Raw genomic sequence first — 10,270 nt, forward strand, 5'->3', positions numbered from 1 at the left:
GCACACAACATTTCAGTCAAACTGCTGATCAGGACTATGGTTTCTGAAGACTTAATAAAGATAGAGGTTCTATTTTCAAAGTCTTGTAACAGTTGACAGGAATCTTTGTCATATTGACTTCTCCATAGGGACTCTCATTACATGTGTTGCCTCTGAACAAGTGATGCAGGAGAGATACTGCAGCAAAACTGGAAGCGATGGTCTTTTTATAACCTAATATTGAAGATGACATACCATTATTTCCACCATATTCTCTTCATTAGAAGCAAATCACTACATCCAGCTCACACTCAAAGGGAGAAGTAGCGAAGAAGTTATGAACATATTTTTAAGACCATAAGAGGGCACTTATGACCTCTGGCAAAAAATTATCTGCACTCCCTTCATGTGTAAAATACATTGACTTAGAGGAAGTCTCCTATCAAAAGGTTCATCTTATTGAACATTAGCTCAAAGTTCATCAAGGAGAGCTCCTTGAATTTAGTCCTTCTCTCAATATATACATTTGTGAATCTAAAGGAGCAATTTATCTGCCTCTCAATACCCCCACTATATTGTGGTAGAACAAGCAAAGGATAATTGCTATAGACATTTATGCTCAAAAGGAAGAAAAGAAGGCACTTGTTCACAGCAATTCTGAAATCCTGTTGTCAAAATATAAAGTTCTTTGACTATGTCTGAAGGTCTGAGAATAACTCTCCATAGCTCTGGGCTCTGCCCTCTGAGAACTCGTATCTACCCTTTGAGTCATCCTTCCATTTTCATGAAAGGTAGTAAGAATTTGCAGCTGAGAACTTTTCTCACTTGATGTCCTGACAGTAGAATTCATGGTTCCAACTTCATATCATTTTATATAATCTCTGCCCCCTTTTGGCCAGAAATATTTCTGCAAATGTAATTCTATTTTTCAAACTTTGTGTCTTCTGTAAATCTTTAATGGGGGTCACTTCATTAGACACAGGCATACCCTCAAACCTCCATAAGCTTAAACCCTTCCCTACCTTGAGTTTCTGGTGAAACTGTTAGAGACTGCACTCTTAGCCTTCTTAGGAGCCCAATTGTTCGACTGAAAGGATCTGGAAGATACACGTTGAAACACTTTCAAGGGCCTGCACTCTAAGAAACTCTGAGTGGCCACATGTAATCTTAATAAGGGACTTTAAAACCAAACCTTTGGCTTCATCATTAGATCATGGTTTCCTGAAAGTGCCCTGTACCTCTTCTTTGATCTGATGCAATTTGATCTTAACTATTTTAATTGTTAAAATAATTATTTGATTTTAATTATTCAGCATTATTTTCCAGAAAAAGCCTGAAATTTTTCAGAGCCATCAAGATATAGCTGGGTTTTATTAACAGTTTTTATTCAGTTTATCTCTCTTCTTTAACATTTTCTATAAGAAGAAATAAACCAGGTAGTACCTTCAACATTTTTTGGAAGTCTTCTTAGGTTGATGAACCTGCTGCAGACAATGCCGTTCCTAAATAAAAAGGATTCCTTTTCCTTTAGTTTTCTATAATATTTACCTCACTTTCCTACAAACCCTTACCTATAGCTTTACCAAATGTCATATGGCTTCAACTAAAAGCTTTTTTAAGGTATTAAACAAATTAAATTTGTAGTTAAAAAACTTTCAAAAAAGAAGTATCTAGTTCCAGATGGTTTCAGTGGTTAATTCTACTGAACATTTGTTTTTAAAGTAACACCAATTCTACATAATCTTTTCCAGAAAATAGAAGACCACACTTTGCAACTAATTTTATGAGGCTGACATTACCCTTATATCATAACCAGACAAAGCCGGTACAAAAAGGGAAAATACAGACCAATATATCTCATGAATATAGATGCAAAATCAACAAAATATTAGCAAATTGAATCCAGCAATATATAAGAAGAATAATGTAATATGACCAGTGAGGTTTATTTAAGAAATGCAAGGCTAGTTCAATATTCCAAAATCAATCAATGTAATCCACCATAACAACAGGCTACAAAAGAAAACCACATGACTATACCAACTGATGCAAAACCACATGACTATACCAACTGATGCAAAAAAGGCATTTTACAAAATTCGATATCCATTCATGATTAAAACCCTTAGCAAACTGGAATAGCAAGGGAAGGGAAATTCTTCAACTGGGTACAGAATATTTGTTTTCTAAAATTGCACCTAAGAGTGAAGAACTGAATGGTATCACTCTAAAACTGAGACCAAGGCATGGATGTCCACTCTCACTACTCCTGTTCAGCACAGTACGGGGAATTCTACCTAGTACAATAAAGCAAGGAAAAGAAAGGCAATACAAAATGGAAAAAGATAAATAAAACTGTCCCTGTTTACCAATGAAATGTCTATATAGAAAATCCTCAAAATAAACATTGAAAAATTCCTAGAGTAATAAGCAAGATCACAGGATACAAACTTAACACCAGAAATCAACCAAATTTCTGTATACTAGTGACAAATTGGAAACTAAAAGTTAAAATTTGATAACATTTACATTAGCTCCAAAATAATGAAATATTTAGGTATAAGTTTAATCAAACATGTATAGGATCTATATGCTGAAGACCATAAAACATTAAAAAAAATTAATAAAGACCTATATAAATGAAGAGACATTGGGTTCACAGGTTGGAAGAATAAACGTAATAAAGGTGACAATTCAGTCCAAATTATCTTTTTGATAGAAATTCCTATCAACATCCCAGCAGGATTATTTTATAAATATGAAACTGAAATTTAAATATATATGGAAAGAGAACAAAACTAAAATAGTGGGAAAATTGGCAAAAGAGAACAAAGTCTGAGGACCTATTACTGTCTGATATTAAGGTTTTCTCTATAGGTACGGTAACCAGCGGGGCTTCCCTGGTGGCTCAGCGGTAAAGAATCTGCCGGCCAATGCAGGAGACACCGGTTTGATGCCTGGTCAGGAAGTTGCCCTGGAGAACGAAATGGCAACCCACTCCATTTGGAAATCCCATGGACAGAGGAGCCTGGTGGGCTATAGTCCATGCGGTCACAAAACAGTCAGACACGGCTTAGTGACTAAACAACAACAGTTACCAATAGATTATGGTATTCCATAGATTATTGGATCAGAATAAAGAATCTAGAAATATTTTCACATAAGCACACAGCTAATTTCTGGAAAAGGTACAAAAGTAATTCAGTGGAGAAAGGGTAGTCTTTTCAAATGGACTGGGAAAAACTGGACACTAGAAACAAAAAAAATAATTATAAAATTCCTAACGGAATTTCATCCCTTACACAAATACTAGCTCAAAATGGATCATAGATCTCACTGTAAAATGTAAAAACTAATAAACACAAAACTTCTAGAAGGAAGCATAGACCATAATCATTAGTCTTTATGACTTAGAGTTAAACAGGGAGTTCTTAGATATAACCCTAAGCACAGAATCTGTAGAATAACAGTAATAATAATTTTTAAAATAAAAATAAATTAATTTTAAAATGTAGATTGGAATTCATCAAAATCAAAGGTTTTTTCCTCTGAAAAAGATCCTAATAAGATATGGGCCATAAACTCGGAGAAGATATTTGAAAACCATGTTTCTGACAAAGGATTTATATTCAGAATATTAAAAAAAAAAAAACAACCTCTTTGAAATAATTACTAAGAAAACAATCCAACTAGAAAATGGACAAAGGACTTGAAAAGCAAGAATATGCAGAACCAATAAGCATATGAAAAGATATTAAACAGCATTCATTGGTAGAGAAAGTGAAAGTTGCTCAATCGTGTCCAACTCTTTACATCCCCATGGACTGTACAGTCTATGGAATTCTCCAGGCCAGAATACCAGAGTGGGTAGCCTCCCTTCTCCAGGGGATCTTCCCAACCCAGGGACTGAACCCAGATCTCCTGCATTGTGGGCAGATTCTTTACCAGTTGAGCCACAAGGGAAGTCCAATTGGTAGAGAAAGTTAGTTAAGTCTCTCAGTTGTGTCTGACTCTTTGCGACCCCGTGGACTGTAGTCCACCAGGCTCCTCCATCCATGGCATTCTCCAGGAAAGAATACTGGAGTGGGTTTCCATTTCCTTCTCCAGGGGATCTTCCCAGCCCACGGATCGAACCCAGGTCTCCCTCATTGCAGGCAGACACTTTAACCTCTGAGCCACCAGGGAAGGAAATAGACATTAAAAGCATAAGTAAATATTATTACATGCCTATTAGAATGGCTAACATACAAAATATTGAAAACTTCAAATGAGGACAAGAGTGTGGAATCAACTGGAACCCTCATACACTGAATGAACTAGAGAATGGATCTCAAAGATATTATGGTGAATGAAAAAATCATTCAAAATGTTGCATACTATATGATTCTATTTACATATTATTCTTAAAATGACAAAATCATAGTAACAGAGAACATATCAGTGGCTGCCAAGGGTTATGTTTTGGAGGAGTTTGTGTCTCTCAGTAAATGGCAAAGGGAGTTTTATTATGATAATGGAACAGTTCTGTGTCTTAATCATGATTGTAGTTACATAAATCTATACATGATAGTATTTCATAGACCTACACACACACACACACACACACACACACACACATACACACAGGATCCAAGTAAGGTCTGTAGTTTACTTAATAATATTGTACCAGTGTCAATTTCTTGGTTTTGGTAATATACTATGGTATAAGACATTCAGTTCAGTTCAGTTCAGTTGCTCAGTCATGTCCGACTCTGTGACCCCATGGACTGCAGCACACCAGGCCTCCCTGTCCATCACCAACTCCCGGAGTTTACTCACACTAATGTCTATTGAGTCGGTGATGCCATCCGACCATCTCATCCTCTGTCATCCCCTTCTCCTCCCACCTTCAATCTTTCCCAGCATCAGGGTCTTTTCAAATGAGTCAGTTCTTCACATCAAGTGGCCAAAGTATTGGAGTTTCAGCTTCAGCATCAGTCCTTCCAATGAATATTCAGGACTGATTTCCTTTAGGATTGACTGGGTGGATCTCCTTGCAGACCAAGAGACTCTCAAGAGTCTCCTCCAACATCACAGTTCAAAAGCATCAATTCTTTGGTGCTCAGCTTTCTTTATAGTCCAACTCTCACATCCATACATGACAACTGGAAAAACCATAGCCTTGACTAGACAGACCTTTGTTGGCAAAGTAATGTCTCTGCTTTTTAATATGCTGTCTAGGTTGGTCATAACTTTCCTTCCAAGGAGTAAGCGTCTTTTAATTTCATGGCTGTGGTCACCATCTGCAGTGATTTTGGAACCCAAAAAATAAAGTCTGCTACTGTTTCCACTGTTTGCCCATCTATTTGCCATGAAATGATGGGACCAGATGCCATGATCTTGGTTTTCTGAATGCTGAGCTTTCAGCTTTTTCAGCCTCCTCTTTCACTTTTATCAAGAGGCTCTTTAGTTCTTCTTCACTTTCTGCCATAAGGGTGGTGTCATCTGCATATCTGAGGTTATTGGTATTTCTCCTGGCAATCTTGATTCCAGCTTGTGCTTCATCCAGCCCAGCGTTTCTCATGATGTACTCTGCATATAAGTTAAATAAGCAGGGTGACAATATACAGCCTTGACATACTCCTTTTCCTATTTGGAACTTAATGTCAATTTCTTGGTTTTGGTAATATACCATGGTATAAGACATTATCATTGGTAAAAGTGGAAGAAGGATGAAAAGAAAATATCTGTATTAGTTTTACAAATTTTCTGAGCAAAAATTATTTCAAAATAAAACCTCAAGAAAAGCTTCTTCTTCAAAGTATTTTAGGTTTTTAGTGAGTGATACCCTCCTCAATGCCCCTGCCCAGCTCCAGAATCATTCTTAAAATTTAAGCTGTTGATACAGCAACACCTACTTTGAAGTACCAACATCTGTATTAGCTATCTGTTGCTACATAGGGTAAGTAAGTGTTAGTTGCTCAGTTGTATCTGACTCCGAGACCCCATGGACTATAGCCTACAAGGTTCCTCTGTCCATGGAATTCTCCAGGCAAGGATACTGGAGTGGGTTGCCATTTCCTCCTCCAGGGGATCTTCCCAACCCAGGAATGGAGCCCAGGTCTGCTGCATTCCAGGAAGATTTTTTACCATCTGAGCCACCAGGGAAGCCCATTATGTAACTAACATTACCCCAAAACTTATCATTTAAAGAAATAAACATTTATCATCCCACATAGTCTCTTTAGTGTTAAGAATCTAGGAAGGGCTTAACTACGTAGTTTGGCTCCAGATTTCTCATAAAATTGCAACTAAAGTGCTGGCCTGAGCTATAGGCTACAGTCACTGATGATCTGACTAGGCCTAAAGGTTCTGGCTTCCCTCAGAGCAGTTATCCAAGAATAAACAAGAGTACAGGCAAGAGGGAAGCCACAGTATTGTAACAGCCTAACCACAGAAGTGAAACCCCATCACTTCTGCTATAATCTATTTGTCCAACATGGGTCACTCAGACTCTAAAGGAAGAGAACTAAGGTCCACCATTTGATGGGAGGAATGTCAAAGAATTTGTGGACAAATCCTTACAATTACCCAGAGGAAAAGGACACTGAGTGTTTGCTGAGTGAACTTTGAAATAATTGTTTGTGCTCTGATTTGTGTGTGTGTGTGTGTAAAGAAACTGCACGCCATCTAGGGCAGGGGGAGGCAAAAAGCACTAGGGTAAACAATACTGCAAGTTCTGTGTATTCCCACCAGCTGGAGTGGAAGAACTTCAAAATGCCAGGGGCATTTGATAGTACTCTGATAAAATGATCCACTTAGCAGTGGAGCTAAATTAGACTAATAATTAAAATTGATCTGAGCCCATTCCTACCATCCTTAAAAGTCAGCCTCAAAATGATCCATCTGATTCCAAGTAACTTAATTGCCTGCTAGAGTAGAGTCCATTGTATTTAAAGGAATAATAATAATAAGCGGCAAGGATGTAAAATTCTCATTCTCTTGCAGCCAATAAAAAAATTCCAGGCATGCATAAAGCAGAAAAATGTTTCCCATAACAAGGAAGAAAATCAATTAGTAAAAACAGATCCAGACATGCCAGAAGTAGTAGAATGAGCCAACACAATCATTAACACAGCTATTATAGATACTCTGTAACCTTATGAGAAGATAGAGGAAAACTAAACCTGATGAGGAAAATTAAAAAGAACTAATTGGAAATTCTAGAGGTTAAAAATATAATATTTCAAATAAGAAAACACAATGGATGTTAAAAGGAGATTTGCCTCTTCAGAAAAAAAAATATTAGTGAATTTGAAGACATAGCAATAGAAACTATCCCATGTGAAGCACAGAAAGAAAAATAGAAGTGACTTGAACTATTGGGAATAACAAATGATCCAACATATGAGTAATTGGAAAGAGAGAAGAAATTGATGTGGGAAGAGAAATTATTTGATGAAAGAAGGCTGAAAATAGTCCAAATTTAATGAAAACTATAAACATATGGGGTTGTAAGAATCGGACACGACCTAGTGACTAAACCACTACCACCATAACATATACATGCAAGCAGAGCATACCTAATAAAAACTATGCCAACATATATCTTAAGCAAATTGCTAAAAATAAAAAGTGGAAATAGAAAATCTCAAAAGTGATCAGAGGAAAACAAACATTATGTAGAGAAACAAAGGTAAGAACGACAGCAGAATTTACATCACAACCCATGCAAACAAAAAGAGGGAAAGAAGGAGGAGAGAGACTCCCTTAGCAGATACATGTTTTGTAAATATTTTCTCCTTGTTGGTGGCTTGCCCTTCCATCTACTAAACAATGTCTTTTGAGAAGCTAATGCTTCTAAATTTGATAAAGTCTAATTTAATAAACTTTTAATAAAGTCTAATTTATTAGCTTGTTCTTTATAGTTTGTCCTCTTGGTTTCCCAAGACATTTTTGCATAACCCGATATCAAATGCCTTTCTCCTACATATTCTTCTAGAAGTTTTAAAGGTTTTCTTCTGACTTTAAGGTCTGTGATCCACTTCGATCTAATTTCAGTAGATGAGCTGAAGTAAAGTTTCCTATTTTTATACATGGATATCCAACATCATTAACAACTAGAGAAATAAACATTAAAACTACAGGTAGTTGATGCTACATACCCATTAGAATGAAAAAAAATTAAATATCTATAATGCAAAATATTTGCTAGAGTGTGGAACAACTGGAACTCTCTTGCATTACTGATGTGAATGCAAAATGATACAGACACTTTGGGAAAAAAATTGATAGCTTCTGATGTTTCTTAAATATACATTTATCATGCAACCTGATAACAGAGGTGAAACAGTGGTAAGGAATGTTCATGCCATTGCAGGAGACACAAGAGATGTAGGTTTGATCCCTGGATCGGGAAGATCCCCTGGAGAAGGAAATGGCTACGCACTCCAGTATTCTTGCCTGTTGAATTCCATGGACAGAGGAGCCTGGTGGGCTACCGTAGATGGGGTCGCAAAGAGTCGGACATAACTGAACTGCTGAGCACACACCAGTGACCCAATTTCTAAGTATTTACTAGAGAAATGGATACATGTGTATACAAAAGACTATTGGAATTTTCATACCAACTTTTTATCCATAATAGCTCCAAACTGGGGGAAAAAAACACCCATATGACCATCGACAGCTCAATGGATAAACAAATTTTACTGTATCTTTATGGTGGAATTTCCCTCAGGGAATAAAATGAAGCAAACATTTGCAGCAACAAATATGTTGCTGATACATGCAACAATGTGTATAAATCTCAAAAGCATTGTTCTAAAGGAAAGAAGCTTTCATTTATAGGAAAGTTTAAAGAAGGCAAAGTGATAGAAAGCAGATCAATACCAGGAGCCAGGACTGGCCTGCAGGCACAGAGGGCAAAGTGGTGTGAGAGCCCTTTCCTGAGTGATGGAAATGTTCCTTATCATGATTATGGTACCAGTGACATGACTGTATTTCTCAAAACTGATTCGAATTGTGCACTTAACGTTGGTGAAATTTATTGTAAATTAAATCTCAAAAGATTTATCTAAAGAAAGACGAGATGAATATGTCACATTAGCAGTGCTTCCATCTTAGGTGTCAGTAGTATACGCATAGGAAATAGGGATGCTCCTGCAGAATTTTCCAGGTAAGTAAGAGCTAACATGGTCCATCATCCAGGTACTCAAACCATGAGCCCAAGCAGATATCCTTGACTCATTAGTCTTTTTTGTCACCAACATGCAATCAGACATTGTCATAACATTTCTTTCCTTTTAAACAGCTCCAAAATTCATTTACTCTCCCCAGGTCTTCTTCTAGCCATAACCTGATGCATTTGTCTTTCACTGGAAACACTGTAACACCACTCACCTGTCTTGTGTTTGCTTTGTCTCCACTTCAATCTGGGTTTCACTCTGAAGACAGTGTGGTGATTTCAAATGAAAATAATATCTTCTGATTAAAATCCTTCAGTGGCTTCCTAGTGTTCAAGGACCAAAATTTGATCTCTTTAACACAACCTAAAGGCCCTGTGTGATTCAGTCACTTCATATTTTCAGTCTCATCACCTTCTGCTCTTCCTTTTTGGACCTTTCTCAGTTCTTAAAACATATAATTTATTTAGCCTTAGGACTACACATGCTGTTCCCTCTGGTGGAAACATGCCCCCTCCTATTCTGCATATTAACTTAGATAACTCCTACTTATTCATGACACATGCTTCTTCCCTTCCTTCAGCATAAGTTGACCATTAGGTCTCATTTCTCTGAGCCAGAATAGTACCTGATTTTCTACTCATAGCCTTCTGTGATCTAGTTGTTATTTGTAATTGTCAATATCTGACTTTGCCCAAATCCCTCCAGAAAGTGTTGACAGTGAAAGTGTTAGTCACTCATTTGTGTAAGACTCTTTGAGAGCCCATGGAGGGTAGCCTGCCAGGCCCCTCTGTCCCTGGAATTCTCACTGTCCCACAGTTCTTCTCCCATGGAATAATCAGTTAGTTTTGAGCCTTTCAGACTATTATAAAATGAAAACATATTGAAAAATGTGAGATAATACTGTATGACAGACAAAATTAAAATATAGAAATATACAAAGCCTTCCCTCCCTCTTGCCTTCTAAGATGTGCTAAATTCCCCCTGCTCAGCACATGGACCAAGTAGTTGGTTAATAAGATGAAGCCCAGTCTTTCAAATCCAAGTGGGGCAAAGAACTATTAGAAGAAAAGCATATCTGAAAATGAAGAAGTAACAAGAAAGAAAAGGTCCTGTGAAAACTGAGT

This window comes from Dama dama, chromosome 9, assembly GCF_033118175.1.
Source record: "Dama dama isolate Ldn47 chromosome 9, ASM3311817v1, whole genome shotgun sequence".
NCBI classification, from domain to species: Eukaryota; Metazoa; Chordata; class Mammalia; order Artiodactyla; family Cervidae; genus Dama; species Dama dama.